Below are 18,051 nucleotides of genomic sequence, written 5' to 3' on the forward strand. Positions count from 1 at the left end.
CTTGATTTTTGTATCCAGGGTGAAACAGTTTCTCACTGCTGATTTAGCTGGCTTCTGTACCTTCACTGACTACCTCCTATTTCTCTGCTTGTTATAGAGAACCCAGGGACCCAAGCTGTGGTCCAGTGTTTCTGGGCTGGTTTCCTTGTTTTACTGTAATATATTGGAGATTTTGGATGAAGAAAAGCTAGTACTTGAAAGAGGTTAATAAAAAACACACAAAAACAAAACCAAACAAACAAAAGGTTAAAAATATGAAATTACCTTTTTGTGATTTATTTGAAAAAATGCTATTATTGAGGAGCAAATTGTAGAAAAAGTAGATAGCAGGTAACAAAACAATGCCAGCTGTGACATGAGAGTCACAATAAAGTATGTGGAGGTACTTCTAACCCCCCTCCATTGAAATGTAAATGCAGAAAAAAAGGGAGGTTCCAGCTTCCAGAAAATCATTCTACAAACACTGTTACTTGAACTATTATTTTCATTCATTGAGGAAAGGCTTTATTGCCTCCCAGAGGTGATTATGCATGTTGCTACCTCTTGTGCCACTTGACTGAAACTTTTTTCTTTTAGAGTTATTCATTTAATTAATACTTTGTGAGGAGTTAAGTTCTCTGAGCATCCAGAAATGTATGTTTAATTTTTCTAAAAGAAAACTTCAGAGCACTGCAAATAATATGTGACAGGCAGAAGGTTGCAGTATCACTGTGTATCAAAGGTCCTGAGATCCTGGCAGGAGAACTCCAGGGAATCAACTGGGGTCCTTTTTTTTTTTTTTAATTTTTTTTTTTTCCCCCCATGAGAGTCTCACTGCATTTTATAGGTGCCAATAATAAAAAAAAATCCTAATGTTCCATTAAGTACACACAGGAAAGCAATATTTTAACTGGAAAGTAGCCCAGTTCGTGTGCACAGTCTAGTCTGTTTTATTATCATCACTTTCATCTTTTGTGCTAAGAGCTTTTTGTAGTTCCCAAATCCTTTACATTAAAATTAAAATTATAAGATTGACTTTTATTTTATTTTATTTTATTTTATTTTATTTTATTTTATTTTATTTTATTTTATTTTATTTTATTTTATTTTATTTTTTTCTCTCCTACAGGGTTTTCATTATCTTGTTCTGCAAGATACCTTTTGGGAAATAAAACCAAGGTTTACTTGAGATTATGTCAGGATCTTTCAGAAATTAGACATTACTTATACTTAAGGTAGATTTTTGTATAAAAACAAAATAAATATGGCTATGGCTAATTAGTTTCTACATTAAAAAGTGTTGCTTTGTTATTTTGATTAACTTCTGGACAAGAATGTGTGCATGTGCATATGGATCTATACATTTAATGAAGCATATGTGAGCATACTGTTAAGGATTAAAAAATCAGTTTTTGTTTTTTTTGGTTTTTGTTTTTTAAAATATCTTTGCATGGATTATGTTTTGCTTCCTTTTTCAAATGATATGTGAAACAACAATAAACTCTGATAATATGAGATATGCAGAGACGTCAATAGTTCTTTCCTTCAGGTAGTTACACACATATGTGTACCTAGCCTAAATGTTTCAGCATAAGTAGTTGGTGTGTGAGGGAAGTACCAGTCAGGTATAACATAGATAGATGTGATCATTCATTTAAAAGCTTGCTGGCCTACTTTAATAGCTAGGTTTGGTCAGTTATATCTGGTTTCCACATGTGTTTCCTGTTTTTCTTCTAAATTCTATACTGCTCAGGGACCAGGGGAATGTGAGTCCAGGATTTTCCTGAAAGGAAGGACTGCTTTGTTCATTACCGCCATGGGAATGTGTTTAATTTAAGCGTGTGTAGTGCAGGTATCAACTGTGTTTCTCCAATAGCAGACACCAGGTTAGTCTCACTAGCAGTGCATAAGAGTAAAAAGAAAGCAGTGGTGGGCTATTTATTTATTTAGTTAGTTAGTTTTAAGTTTTCTTGAGGGGATAGAGAAAAAAGAGGAGTGTGTGTGAATAGTGTACTCTCATCCTTCTTTGACATCTGCCAAAGTCAGTTCAAGTAAATTAAGACAGTGACTTTGAAGTATGCAAACTAAAGCAACTCTGTTTTTTAATCTACAGTAAATAATGTAAAATACATCAGTAGTCTTAGACGCTCATACATAAAACATCTCCAGCAGAAAACCAGGGAACATATCAAAAATGCATTTATTTGAAATCAGTGACAAGACATGATTGTGTTATTCTCAGAGAAGACTGTTTTAATTATGAACAGTTATGTCTCTTATTGTGATAATACAGCATATGTCCCTAGAAATTGCACATTAAGAACTGAGTTTCTGACCAGCTTAATGGAACAAGATCCTGAGACTGTTGGTCATTAACAATGTATTTTTTCTAAATTTTGTGTGCAGATTTTTAGTTGAAATACCACAGTGAAAAGTTTGACTTTCCTGACTAGTTTGTCTTGAGAGAGAAGCAGATTATGTATTCTAGTCTAGAGTACAAAAAGAAAGTATTTGTCCAGGCCTCTGATTTCAGTCTAGTCCAATCTTGTCTAGGCCTCTGATTACAATCTAGTCGAGGCCTCTGACTTCAGACAAGTCAGAATGATTTCTCTACAATCTTTTTAGTGTCATATGCAGTTACTGCAAGAAACAACTTTCAATTGCATGTTTTATCATGTTAAAAATAATTCATGTCTTACTTCCTGACTTCCTAGGAGAGAAAACCAAACTTTCCTACTTTCAGAGTATCTTATGGGAACTCCTAGTGATCAGATCCTAGCACAACTCTAAAATTCTTTAGGCTTGGTAGCACTCAAATGTGTAATTGTTTTTGGGATAAGTTTTTTCACTAGTTTCCTTCTGAATACCCAAGGGAGTAAAGGAGGAATTAGCAGCTTCATAGCAAAACCTTCTTCCATGTCAACTACAAATGAATTTACTCCATCAAACTGGGTGAAATCATAGAGGTGGTCTGATCTCCTCCCTTCTCTACTAACCTGTACAGTTAGCTCAGCTCCTTCCATCTGGACTAACCTAAACTGCCTTGGTGCTGATGTTGAGGAATTGATCCAATACTTAGGCAGATAGGAAGACAGAAAAGACAAGTCTTAACTGAACCATGGGTGTTGTGTTTTCTCTTGCACCAGAGCCCGATAGTGAGTGAATGTGAAGCGACACTTTAATATCACACTGGAGAAAGATGATGTACAGTGTTGAGATGACGCTGGAGACTCTGTTATTCAGTTAGTGTGAAACAAGAACAAACTGATGTCATGAAGTCATGTGTGCATGAGTGCAGATTTAGGGAGGGGAAGATGAAATAATTCTTAATGTATTAAGCAATGCATTTTTGTTCAGCTGATCATGGAAAATATTGTCCAGTTTACAGTTATATCAGGTATTAAGGAATAAAAGAAGAATTTGGGCAAAACGGAACCTAAATCCATATTTCAAAAATGTAGAAATTGTTTTTGGATTTCCAATATGTCTTTTAAAAAGTGTTTCAGAGAATCATTGTTTTTGGGAGTCTGCGACTCTTGGAAAAAGAAGACAGAAGATTATGTGTATATACTTCATCATCCCTTTCACTTGGAAGGTTTTGCACTGAAGAAGTCCTTGAACCTGTTCTGTCAAATTTCCTTGAACATATTCTATCAAAGGTTTTCAAGGTATGTAGTATGGACCAGAATTAACCATCTTGATAAATAAGGAGAAATGTTGAGAACAATACTGGAGAATAGAAGGTCTGAGAAAACAAGATTTTGTTCTTTGTTCATTCTTCATCGAGTGAGTGCAGAGATGCCTTAGGAAAATAGTACATTTACAAACAGCTATAAAAAGTTATTTAATATTTTTCAGATTAGTGTAGAACTGAACAAGAGTAGGTGGGGTTGAGACAGGAGAAGCTTTATAACAAAGTAATGCAAATCCTAAGTTTGTGAAGGAAATTAGTGTTGATTTCTAAAGATGTGCCAGGTTCAAAGCACCAGGGAGAGGATAACTGCTGTTACTCAGGAACCAAGAGCTCGCCTCAGTTGTTTCCATAATTACAAAGTTGTTATTCTGCTACCTAGTTTGGAGGAAATATTAGAAGTATTTATATGACTACATTAGGCTTGCCAAATTATAGTATAAACAAACATGAACAAAAAGGTGTGATAAAGTCTTTTGGCAATTGTAAGTTATGATCTTTGTCAGATCTTTTCCCTTTGAATTTTACTCAGTGGTCTTCACCTTTCTTCATGTAACAGTAGAGTTTTTTGTTCAATTCTAGTGGTCTTGAAAGTTTGGTTTTTGTAGCAGCTTACCTTTCATAAGTTACATTGTTTCTCAGGCAGTGTCAATTCACTTTCAGTCCGAGCTACACCTGAACACATTACAGGGATACAATACTGCTGCTTCTCTGTAGTTATCCTTTTTAGTTTTACTACCTTGGTTGTGACTGACTCTGATAGAAAAGAATTTCTTCTATTTTTCAGTTTCAAAAATATTACAGTACTTCAGTTAGAAGTATGTGTTCCTTTCCTCTGTGAACAGAACTTTCTTGTTTGGTCCCAAGGTGAAAAGAGAGTGGGCAGAAGTTATCGGAAAACTTTTCTTTGATCTGAAAAATAGTAAAGTTACACACAAAACTGCATAACAGCTTGTGCTATGTGTCAGTGTAGGGAATGAGAACTGTCACTATTCTTAATTTCAGAATTGTTGTAAGATTTATTGGTACCACAGAGGTAGTTTGCACTAAACGTTTAAATGTTTGATAGACACAGATTTAAGAAAAACAGACCTTGACTTGAGCTAAGGGCTTGAACACAAATTCCAGAGTGCTTTCAGCTGAGTTACAGAACTGTCATTATCAATAGAGTGTGTATTGCAAGAAGAAAAAAGAAATGTAATGGAGAGGTCCCAGAGGATTGGAAGCTTGTTGATGTGACTCCCATCTACAAGAAGGGCCCTAAGAAGGATCTGGGGAACTACAGGCCTGTCAGCCTGTCCTTAGTACTAGGGAAAGTTGTGGAGCAAATCATCTTGGATGATATCTCACAGTATGTGTGTGGTATCCAGGGGATTAGGCCCAGCCAGCACAGGTTCATGAAAGGCACGTCATGCTTGATCAGTCTCATCTCCTTCTACAACTGGGTGCACAGACTGGTAGATGAGGGAAAGGCTGTTGACGTAGTCTATCTAGACTTCAGCAAAGCCTTTGACATGGTCTCTCACAGTATTCTCCTGGGAAAACTATCTGTCCATGGCTGGACAGGTATACCCTTCTTTGGGTAAGGAACTGGCTAGAGGGCTGTGCCCAATGGATAGTGGTTAATGGAGTTAAGTCCAGCTGATGACCCCATTACAAGTAGTGTCCATTTGGGTTGGTACTGGGGCCCATCTTGTTTAATATCTGGACGAGGAGCTACAAGATATGGTTTAGTGGCTTGTGGCAGCAGTGGTGATGGGAGGACAGTTGGATGATCTTGTAGGTCCTTTCCAACCTTGTGATTCTATGATTGTATGAAGAGTTGACATATTGTGCATGAAACCAAATATCTTTAGATGAACCCCAAAATCAGCAATAAAATGCTAAGTATATGGTATTGAAGAACAGCGCTGCCAGAGGTAGTCATTTCATGTAAAAAAACTGAAATTCGAAGTAGTGAATGATATTGGAGTTCAGTGAATCTTGCAAATTCTTCTCCTTGTTGTTTAGCTTAGAGATTTAATACATTATGAAGTCTCTCATAGTATAACATAGAGCTACTATAGGAATGAAAATAATGTCAACTTTTAGGGAGTAACTCTGCTTCAAAGGATTTTTTATGTTAACCTAAAAATTTTCCACTGGTAAATATCTTAAAACTTTGTCACAGTAATGTGCAGTGTGTTTCTGATTACAAAATGTTGGCACCTCATTTATTTCTGTTATATTTGTCATTAGCTCTGTTATAAAATATACTTTGTTTAATTTTTTTCCTTTTGATTATTGAAGTGGCAATGCTCCAGATACTTTTTAGAACCATGGGTGTTGCATCTCTCTGAGTAGCATATATTTTTTCCCCCTGAGAATTGGATAACTGTTACAATGTGTGGAGAGTTGGGCTTTTTTGTTTGTTTGCTTTTGTTGTGTTACATTTTGACTGTTTTTGTTTTTAATGCTTTTCATTTCAAATTCTTATTTTTATTTTTTTTTTATTTTAGTCCCAGTGCACAATTGCAGAGAGTTCAAGGACAATCTGTGATAGAACAGATTATTTGTTGGCTTGTAAACTTCACCTTGAATGGAGAAAATAATTACTCTGGACAATATCCTGGGCACACATACAATCACAAGTTAAAAAATGGTTATTGTTGGAAGGAAACCTTTTTTTGTTGTTGTTGTTTTGGCTTGCAGTGGAACAGAAAGCATGCAAGCTATGTCCAGTGATACATCTATCCAGAAGGTATATTCATTCAGCAGATGCTTCATAGAGCTCATTAAAGAACAAATTCTAATGCTTGAATAGAAAGCAAGCTTGATAATCACACTCAAAAATGTGTATAATTAGAAAACTCAAGAACATTTTAGAACAATCAGATCCAATCTGACTGTGCAAGTGCAAAGGACATTCACATTCAGAAGCATTGCTGTAGTAAAAGAAAAAAATCCTGGAAAACTGAAAAAGATGATGATGCTTGCAATATGGAAGACAAGTCAGGTTATGAAATTCTGTGTTTGTGGTACGCTCAGTACACTCAAATGATACTCACATTTATTTATATCAATATGCAGAAAATGCAATATGCAAATACTTGTGTTCATATGTGTGTAGATAAGCAAATATTGTTTTTCTAATCTTTTGTTACCAGTCTTGAGTAATTTTTCAGAATCTGTTCTGTTTTTTTTCCCCCATCAGGTCTAACTATGGGGTTTATTCTGTTTAGAAATGAGTCAAATGGGTTGAATATATACTTTGTTCTCTCCATGAAATGCTTGATTTTTATCTACAACTCCTAAAATCAAATTCAAATGAAAAACGAAGCTAAAATGCTTCCAATAGTAGAACTAAAATTGGGGGGAAAAAAAAAAAAAAAAAAAAAAGCTGAAATTCTGGATTTTTGGCAAAAGTCTGTGTGTGTATCACTGTGCAGTTAAGCTTTATTTCACATTCTTTATGCAATCTAGTCAATTATCTTGGTTTGCTCCTTGGTGTTTGCTCCTTCCTTGTTATTTTTGTGCAGTAGACATTTAGTTTGTTACAGATTAGGTTGCACTATCAATTTTTAAAAAGAATAAAATAAGTATCTGTGACAAATAATTTTCAGTGCACCCCGAAGAGGTCAGTAGTTTGCCCTAGGAATGATGCTTAGGAATTTCTTCTTTATCTTTTTTTTATTTTATTTTATTTTATTTTATTTTATTTTATTTTATTTTATTTTATTTTATTTTATTTTATTTTATTTTATTATTTTTTATACCTTTTATCTCCCTTAAATCATGATTGAAAGAATGTCTCTGCTTTTCACTTATGCTCTTCAGAAAATCTGCAGCTGTAGACTTGAAGTCCTTGGAAGTGTAATATGTTTACGTCCTTTAAGATAAAAGTCTATTAAAAGAAGTTGATATTACTAAAGTTAAGAAAGCTAAGCTACTAAAGAAAACTGAAGGACTAATAGTATTTTCTAGCAAGTTGCTGTTTGAACTGATCATAATCACATTGCGTTTTGTTAAATGTCTTCCTGACAATTTAAAGCAGTTGTTTCCAGATTTGATCAGATAGCTGTGCTGAGCCAATGGTGATACAGTTGCTTTTGTTGCTATGCATCTCTCTTATACAGTCTGCTGGAGAGCCCTCATAGGAGATTCCTTGGAATAAACAGAGGATGAGATAAATCTGGATTTTTTTTTTCAGATTGAGCATTAACGTTGTTTTCCCCAGTCACAGTATCAACTTAATTTTAGCAGGTACTACTAATAAAATAAGAGCTTCAGAGCATTCCTGGATATTCTGCAAAGGTATCTTTATTTTTACAATCCTATCCTCTTGACTAGAAGTGTAGAAAGTTGGAAGTGTGGTATGTAAATTAGCCAGACATGGTTGGAAAAGAGACTTTTCCGTAAGTTTATTCAGTTAGTCTGTCATGCTTAAGTTGTATCAGTTTTTGTAGCCAATACTGTGCAAAAGTGTGATGCATTTATCTCAGTGCCCATAAGCACTGAGATAAACTCCTTACTTTTGGTCAGCCATAGGAAAGCTCAAGCAAAAGCCATGAGCAAGTCTTGTCCAAATACCTCTGAATCCTTAGGTTGGATGTTAAGGGGAAGTTCATTACAAGGAGAGTGGTAAGGTCCTGGAACCGGCTGCCCAAAGATGTTGTGGATGCCCCGTCCCTGGAGGTGTTCAAAGCTAGGTTGGATGGGGCCCTGGGCAATCTGACATGGAAGTTTGGTGGCCCTGAAAGGCAGAGAAGTTGGAGCTTCATGATCCTTGAAGTCCCTTCCAACCCGGGCCATTCTGTGATTCTGTGAATATATAGAAAGATGCTTAAATCTTTCTGAGGCAAGACTCAGTAACAGGCAACATCCTAATAGAATCTTGTAGCTTAGTTTCAACCAGAATCACCTTTCTACTATGGGTCATGGACATGATTTGCTCATACCATGCTCAGGTTCTTGCTCTATTTAAGTTCATTCTTTAGCTCTGGTGAGCAGCATGGGTATTCCTTGCTGCACCTTTCTGTCCCAGGCTGGGCCTGGACTGAACCTGCTGCAAGAACTGTTCCAGGAGAAAAAAGTGTGGTCATGAATAACAACAGTCTGAGGTTAGAGTGGCAAATTACTCTTGCTTGTAGCTCACTGAAAGAGCTCCTCCTCAGGGGCAACTGAGGGAAGAAAATGTGGAAGAGGGAGAGGTGAAGTTAACACGGCCAAACTATATTACTCATGTCTGCTGTTAAGCAGTCATTTAGTTAAATTGACCACAATGTCAAGACTGTTTTGTGTTACTAAGGTGTGATAAGGAAGGCTGAAGGGGAAAAGGAAAAGATACTGGTGTAAGTTGGGTAGCCTTATGAATAGTTCTTGATATTAAAGTAAGAAAGTAAGTTATTGGAGAGCTGGCATGTGCCTGGCGTCTCCAAACTGATACAGCTGTGTCCCATGGGCTGAGCTGCAAGATTCTCTGTATCTGTGGCCTGACCTCTGGATCTGAGTGGTGCTTCAGCTGCTTGCATTTTAGTTAATTTCTGTTTCACAGGGAAATTGAAGAATTATGGAGGAAATGCTTCTGGCTTATGAACCTTATCCACCGAGATCTTAGAGATATGAATTATTATATGAAGTTCTTGGCTTCATGATTTTGTGTATAGCTTTAGTAAGGTTAGCGATTCCTAACCTAGGCTGCTTTCAGATATTTGAAGGTTTGTATATTGATTCATACCTTTTCAGTAAAATGCAGTTATCCAATCAAAAATATGGTTTCTTTTTTGTATATCAATCCAGAAATAGATTCTGAAGACTTAAATATGGTTATATGAAGGGAATCTAAAATTATGTCAGTATTATAAATGTGATTTACTTAATCTGTCTTGCGCTACTGTTACACATTTTATATAATTATGTCTAGACCATATTGTTGTTTGCAATTACTTCTAAAGTAGCAGTAAATAATTATTTTACATTTAAAACCATCAACTTTGCCTTTGTAAAGTCTATGTTATATGTCACAATATCCTTGAACACTGCAGTAGGATTTTGTATTCCAATTTTTTTCTTGTTTTTTGATTGTATTGTGTTCTGTGCCATGTACTTCTTGGAATTTAGATAAAAGGAGCTCTCGCTTGACCAGAACAAAACTTTCATTTTTTTCCTCTTCTATCTAGTCATAAAGATCATATACAAGATGTTATCTTCAGTAGAGATGCACAGTATTTGAATTAATTAGTGGTGCTATGAAATTGTTATGTAAGCTTATAAACTTCAGTTATTTGGCACATAATTGGTTTTTATGGAACATCTTCAAGTTGTCAATGCTGTATAGTTTAACCTGCTGTCAAGTCTGTCAATTAGCAGTAGCTCCTAAATACACTAAGTGTAACAAGCATGCAGCTATAGTATGATTCAGAATACATTTTTAGTTTTCTGATTCTTTTCTGTTCTTCATGAAGCTGCTACATAATAAGCATAAACTAGGAATTGGTCAAGGATTCAGAGTGTCAAGAAGTATGAACTGTTTTAATCTTAGTCGGTGGTAGCTGTCATTTACTATGGACTTGTCAAAGAGAGCCTACAGGAGAGAAGATAGAGTTGGTAATTCGTAGTTTTTCCTTTCCTTAAAATATTGCATGCTTATAGTGTTGTTTACATCAGTTTTTTCAGACATTCTAGTCACAGGTTTGCCCTTTTGTTATTGTGGTTTTTTTTGTTTTGTTTTGTTTTTTGTAGCTTGAACAAAGATACAGCTTATTAGATTCCTTTCTTTTTTTTCCATTTAGTTTATTTTTAAGAAGTGAGGTGGACCCTATAAGCATTAAATTGCCAGTGAGATCTGACATACTTTCTATGAAATCTAGCAGGCCAGTTTATTTTTTTTCTCTGGCAGCTCACCTGTTACTTTAATACACTTCTGTTAAGTAAGGAAAAACAATTTTTTCCCCTTTGTCTGCCATGACACAGGTCAGGAATAAAATAATTAATATTTCATGGTGAAACATTCTTTTGTTGAAAGAAAGGTAGAAAACATCAGTAGCCACAGAATGAAGTATAAAAAGTCAGTTCCTGTCTAATCTTTCTGATGGTCTATCAGTAGTTGGCCTATTGCGGGGACTAGAAAGCAAAAAATAACACCAGCAATAAAATTCTCCACTAAGAAAAGAAAAAAAAGAAAGAAAAAGAAAAAAAAGACTAAGTCCTTGGCAGCAAGTTTTCTTAGGCAGATTGCCAGTATCCTGATTCAGTGTTTATGGGAACATCTTGAAATGACTCCCAAATTAATGACTATATCTTCCATCACTCCAGTCTGATGTCTGAACATGAGGAGAAATAAACAATAGTTAATGATCTGGAAGCTGCTGGCAGTTACAGTATTAGTTCTGGTTCTTATTTTCACTTACTAACAGCAAACTGTTCTGATCAGATGTTTATCTTTGCAAAACATATGCAATGGAAAATTGCACCTCAGATTGCTGTCCATTCCACAGTCTGTTTCACACAAAAATGATTTTGTTTTTATTTTATAGGTATAAGTTTAAGATTGAAAGTTTTGCTTTCAGATAGAGGGGTTTTATTTCTTTCTTTTCTTTTTTTCCCTTTTTGTCCATGTGAAGCACCCCAGATGCCTGAATATACCGTACTGCGGGTTTCCCCTGTGAACTCAGCAGGGTTATGTGTACACCTGTGCCAAAAGGATTTTTCCTGCCCAGTGCCATTGGGGAGACCAAGCTGCTGGGGAGAAGCAATTAGTTTTTTACATAAAGCACTCAGATGATATATTGCCTTCAGATTCATGATTTCTCTTTGAGTGTACATATACATATGTGATATGAAGAGCTTCTGTGGCATTAAATGTAAAGGCACAACTGGCTTTTAATATTTGGCCCTACTGTGTATTTTGAATGGAAATACTGTTTTATTGGGAAGTGTGGATATTTTTCTTCTTTTTATAAGCTTTGCGGTCTGCTGCAATATATAATTATATGCAGAGGTAAGATCCATGTGATAGATTTCACAATTGTGATAAATGTTTTCAAGTCAGTTCTGGATTACCTAATTCTAACATTGGAACCAAATATCATCAGGTCCCTTAGCAGCTTCATAGGCTCACATGTTTCTGCCCAGTGCTATTTTATTTTTATAAAGGAATATTCTGTAGCAACCGCATGTTCAGTACAGGAAGTATGCCTTGACTCATCAAGCCTGAGCCCCTGATGTTACAAGCACCATGCTGAATAAACCCTTTTAAGAGCTCCTTTTTCTTTCCTGCCTCTCTAAATGAGGAATTCTACCACCAAGATCAAGTAAAAATTGTTCATTCTCCTGTGTATGTATTCTGCAGCTTTTTCTAATGCTCTTCTTGCCAAGGGGAGAGAGTGTGACAAAGAGGTGTGTTCTGTGTTGTCATTCCTCTTCAAAATTTTATTTCTAATCCTTAATGAATTACAAAGAATGATGTAAATTGGCATTGTAAAATTATGCCTAATTCAATTTAAAAAGTTAGTCTTATTTGAAGAAGTATCACTCATCAATTTAATTTAGCCTTTCAGAAGAGAAGGGGCACTGACTGCCCCTTTATTTTGACTTATGGTGCTAAAATACAAAGACCTGTGGCTGTGTTGTACTGGGACATAGGCTGGTCCAAAAGTAATGCCTCCTATTTACATGGAAAATACAACAGATACAAAGAGCACAATAATTCTAATTCTCAGCTACAAAACACTAATTTTTGCCATAGTCACCTCCATTAGATATGGATTTTCTCCAGCCACAAACAAGAACCTGCATAATGTGCTTGCAACAATCTGCATGGCCATCCTGAATATGGCTTGTCTCTCAGTGGCACCACTATTGAAACACTCCACTCACTGCCTCACTGTGCCTGCGTCCACTGTTAGGTCTTCACAAGACTTCAGCAACTGCTGATGAATGTCAGTGGGTAGAATTTTTTCCTCATGGTGGAATTCAGTGACACACCTCATACGCCATTTTACCAGACTGCCCCTCTACTGCCATCTGTCACAAGGCAACAGACTGTATCAGAATACTGGTAGGAAGGTTCAGCCTTCACTGCTATTTGAACAACATCCACCTCTGATGTCATGGGTCAACATAATAAAAGGAGGCATTACTTTTGGAGCAGCCCTCATTTTTTGTGTGTGTTGCTCTGATACTGGTCTCAATATGATTTATCTGGGAAGTTGTTCTGGTCTTCATTTGAGATGATTTAAAAATGCTTCATTGCTGTGTGTAACTTCTCCAGATAAGACTGATGAAAATCTCTTTTACATTAGAATATATTTGTTTCTTATATATTTAAGTCTATCTGCTGGCTTTCTTTCTACTTGCTATCTTTACAGCTTTTAATTTGTCTCCAAACTCCAAAATGTTACTGTTTTACTAGCTATGTTATGAGGCACGTCAAGTCTGATGATTGGCTTCAAACCCTGGTGGGGTGGTAGAAGAAATTGCTAAATTATTTAGTGAAATCTGATTCTTTAATGTCTCAATTGTTGTTTTTTCTTCTTTGAATACTCTTTCCTGAAATCTGCATATTATATGTTACCTTCAATTTATCATTTCTCAGCTTGAGACTCCTTACAGGGATCTTGCTTGCCAACACTACTGATGACATCCCAAGCCATTTTTCAGTTCAGAATTTCAGAACTGTGATGTGCAGTGTGTGTATTCCCACAATAAAATACAGACTGTTTTAGAAAGATTATGAAGTAACAAAATAGGTTTGTTTGTTTGTTTGTTTGTTTTATTGTAGCGATCACTGAATTTTGAGTACCAGTCTGAGAAATAAAAAGAATGTTCTACAAGAGACAAAAATTTGACCGTTGTGTGTTGAGTGTGGGCATAAATTTACCCGATGTGGGTTCTTTGAAAAATAACGTGTGTGTGTCAAATTGTAAATCTTAATGATCCTCTTGAATTCCTCAGTGTAAACGTGGATACTCTGTTCCCTTTTCTTCTCTTGAGTGCCTGTATACCAATGCAAGCTCTGTGGGGAATGTATAGGAACAGAGATGGGCACAAACTGGAACAGAGTTGAACATGAGGAAAAAATTCTTTACTGTGAGAGTAAGAGAGCACTGGAACAGGCTGCCCAGAGATTGTGGAGTCTCCTTCTCTGGAGATATTCAAAACCCATCTGGACACCTTCCTATGCAGCCTACTGTAGGGAACCTGCTTTAATGGTTTGGACTCAATGATCTCCAGGTGTCCCCTCCAACCCCTATGACTCTGTGATTATATAAAGCAATAGTAATTAGCCTGGATCTACACATGGATGAAAATTGTCTCTTTAAGAAACATCTCTTACCACTACTCTAACAAAAATGAAATTAAGTTTTCAAGACTCAAATACTGTAATTTTATGTATTAAGAAATGCTCATGAAATTAGGGCTACTTGCCAGACCACAAAGACTTTTCCTATTCTGCAGTTTTCTCTGTATTAGAGGAGAAGCAAGATTTAGCCAGGCCTGCAGCTGAATTTAAAAGTGAACTCCTTTTGAGGTTTGGCAAATTCAATGTAGCCTCGATCACAGCAGTCACATTCTGCACCTCTGCACTTTCTGGTATCTTGTGGCTTAAACCAATAGAGTAGATACTGTATATATGATTTCTGTGGCAGAAATAACTGTATTTTATAGTCATAAATACATCCCAGACTTTGTGCAGTTTATTCTTTCTCCTTGATTTTTTTATTTTTTTTTTTTAATTTCTTGCTTTTATTGAACTTTTTCATTTATGCTTAGAACTAAATTTGGCAATAGTGTCCAAGGCAAATGGGAAAATACAGTTTGCTGTTTGACTCATTTAAGCCAACCACAGAAATGAGATAAACAGTTATTATGAAATCACTTTCCAGGCATATACGCGTTCCCTTTCCCTATACAGGAAAAATTTATAGCAAAGGGTATTCAGGGCATTAAAGTAATGGATTCTGTTCTGGAATTACTGGTGTGCATTTATTCTTCCACCTGATTTTACTCCAGCAGTTATTTCTATTTTATTCAGCTGCAAATAAGCGTACATAGATATTTAGTGGCTGATGGTGGAGGGAAGAAGAATCAAATGTGTGTGGATATGATACTATGCTGGGTATTTCTAGCACCAGAAATGATCTGGCTTAGCTGCTGTAGTAGTTTGAGTTTCTTGGCTTAGAGTAAATCTGAAGTCAGATAGATTTGATACACAATGCTTTAGTATGCAGAAACCATAGGCACTACTATGTGAGATATGTTTGCTAGTGTTACTTTTGCATGTAATGAAGAACCTAGATGTGTGTTAATATATTTTACCATTTGATAACTTTAACAGTTGACAATTTTAACTCACTTCTTAATACTTCAACAAAACTAATTTTCCTAATGGTAATTATTTTTATAATTATTATAATTAAATAATTAAACAATAATTGAACATCCATAGGGAGAATTTGTAGCTAAATGAATGAAAAACTGTACTTGGATGCAGGATAAGTGGACAAATATAGGCAGTCATCAGTTCACCATTTTCTTAGTGTAGCTATAGAAATATCATCAAAATTGGACAAGTGCTCGTGGATTTTAAAATGGAAGGGATTGATGTGTATGCTGTACTTGTATCTTCTGCCTAACAGATGTGAATCAAGCTCACCATGTAGCTAATGCATTCAGTCTATAATACATCTACCTGTAAAATAACCATGGTTTCAAGTTATGGTGAACTTTCTGCAGTTTTATTTTTTTTTAAATAGACATGTTTTAAAATATTTACCTCATTACTGGGTTTGGTTTAATCATCAGATCTCTTTAGATCTTTCTCTGCTTGATGCAGAGCTGTGGACTGTTAGAAATTTCCACTTTGTAGATGTTAGTCTCATTGCTGATTTTGGCATTGTATATGCTTTGCAGTTTTGACAGTGCCAGAGTGCCCCCCACCTACAAGGCTGCTTCATTGCTCTGAATACTTGAGAGCTATTTGCCAGTCACTTCTGTACTCTGCTGACAAGCAACTTTGAGAAAAGCTTTGAATGCTGTTAATAAGGAGTGTCTTGAGTTTTTACAAGATCTGCTTCAATTTGGCCATAAATTATCCTATTTTATATTAGAACACAAGAAACTGCAAACATTAAAGAGTATTTTTCTTCTATCAACCAGTTTTCCCAGTGTATAATTATGCAATTATTTAAGTAATAAACTTTTAAGCTGGTACATGCCTGTTACTTCCTTATACTTTTTCTATTAAAACATGATGGCCTTGAGCATTTCACTTTGTTTTATATTTACTGCATTTTCCAGAATAATTAAGGCTTAGTCGTTCCTTATAATGTTACACAGGTAGCAGCATAGACAGTCACAAGGGTAGAGTCAGGTATTCATCAGTCTACTTTAGTAGGAGCAGCAGGTTCTTGACAGAATTCTCAACTTTGCCTATTACATGATGTAAGAAACAGAAAATTCATTATTAGAATATCCAAAGTCACATTCACAGTTGCATAAAGAAGTGTAATTCCCCTAATTGCCGTACAAAAATAAGACTATGCCAGCTGAACTGGCCCTATGCATTTGAGATGACTTTCTATTATGTAAACAGTACTGTATGACCTAATGTTACAAAAAGCTGAGATATATTAACTAGGTCATCGTTCTTTAGTTTTTGTTCATGGGGACTATAAGAATTCTCAAACATCGGTGTTTTCAAGCAATGCACAGGTATGTCTACTGTAGGGCTTGTACCGACATTTTTAGACCTACTTGTGTGAATCTTAGTGGAATACTTTGGTTCATTTAAGTACTAAAGGCAGCTTTACAGTTTCATTTTATTTCTTTCTCTCCCCCCCCCACTCTGGACTGTGGTAACATTCTTTCAGACTTCCCTCTTACATTGTAAAACTATCTTGAAGCTTATCTAGTACTGATCTGCATCACTTAGGAAATGCTGCTTTCATCTGGGAACTCATAATGTTCAGTCAGTGTGTGCCATTCATAACTAAATAGCCTCTGCTCTTCATTGTTCTCTTAATTAATAATTGTTGATTGGTTTGACTTGCTGCACATTGTTGCCAGTCATGATCAAAGAAAATCCAAGATTAATCTGCTAAACTAGATGTCAGATTAGTAAATTCCTCTGTGCTATTATGAAGATTTTTTCTCCCTCAGTAAAAGCCTGTCAGGGAATGATGGCTTGGCTATACCTCTGGCAGGTCAGTCCAAAGGTCACTCTCTGAAAACAACCACACATTAATGCAATAAAGCGTGATGACTCATTTATATTCAGTTTATAATTCTGAGCACCATCTTCATGAGCATTAGTCAGGTAATGGTGAGAGAGAGATAATTTAATCTAATGTGATTGCTCCTGAATATAGCTGAAGGAAGAATTTATAGCCTTATCACATAGTCATAAATACGGGTTTCTCTCAGGTCAGTAGTGGAATCAATCAGTATAAGATTGTTAGTCCAGCTACTGCAGCTCTTCTGGTTTTTTTCCCTGTTGATCAGGGCTTGATTGACAAAAGGAGGACCAGGCTTCAATTTACAAAAGTAACAAATGTACAGTGGGCTGTAGCCCCTGCCAGAAACCCAAATAAATTTCACTAAGTTCCCTGCTATTTGATAATGTATTTCTTTCCTCTTGTTATGTATGCTTTATGAAAGGGATCAAAAAACCACCCACTGGCAAAAAATATAAATGCAGTATCATATGTGTAACTGTTTTATAAAACTCTCTTGTTCTGCAGCACTCTAGGAGTGCCCTGAGTTCCTCTCTGTTCTTCTATGAGAACCATTTGCAGTCTGGGATTGCCACACTGTACTAGATAACAAGGCTAGATTTCAGCTGGTGATGATCCTGTGGTGCAAGCATATTTCATCCTCCTAGGCATGCTGCACATCCTTCCTTTCACTGTCTACCGCTTTGTTAGCTGCTTCATTTTTGGTGTTCAGCTCTTAGCTGGAAAGTAGAAAGTTTAATACAGTCTTTCTGCTTAATAGCCAAAAGTTGCTTCAGTGAATCTCCTGTTTTCAGCCTTTTTTTTTGTTTTTTTCTTTTTTCTTTTTTTTTTTTTTTAAATGTATGCCATCTGCATCCTGGTTCTGGAACCTATTGGTTGAGATGATGGATTGAAATCATTCTCCCCAGTGACATAGGAGCCCAGTCAACCCACTACATTTTTCTTCCGCTTCAAGAAATGTTTTATTTTCTTCAGAAAATCCTTTTTAGTCTAAGAAAATAAATGTTTCACACCTGCCTGCTTGTCCATTTTGTTTGTCTCATTCTGACCATGTATCAACAGGACAAGTCTCTGTTTTGGCCTACTCCCCAGTGCTTGTTGGCTTTCATGACAGTGGAAGAGTTGATGTGTGTGTCTGGCTGCTTTAGTGATAGACCTCTGTCACAA

Source organism: Coturnix japonica, chromosome 3, assembly GCF_001577835.2.
Source record: "Coturnix japonica isolate 7356 chromosome 3, Coturnix japonica 2.1, whole genome shotgun sequence".
Classification (NCBI taxonomy): domain Eukaryota; kingdom Metazoa; phylum Chordata; class Aves; order Galliformes; family Phasianidae; genus Coturnix; species Coturnix japonica.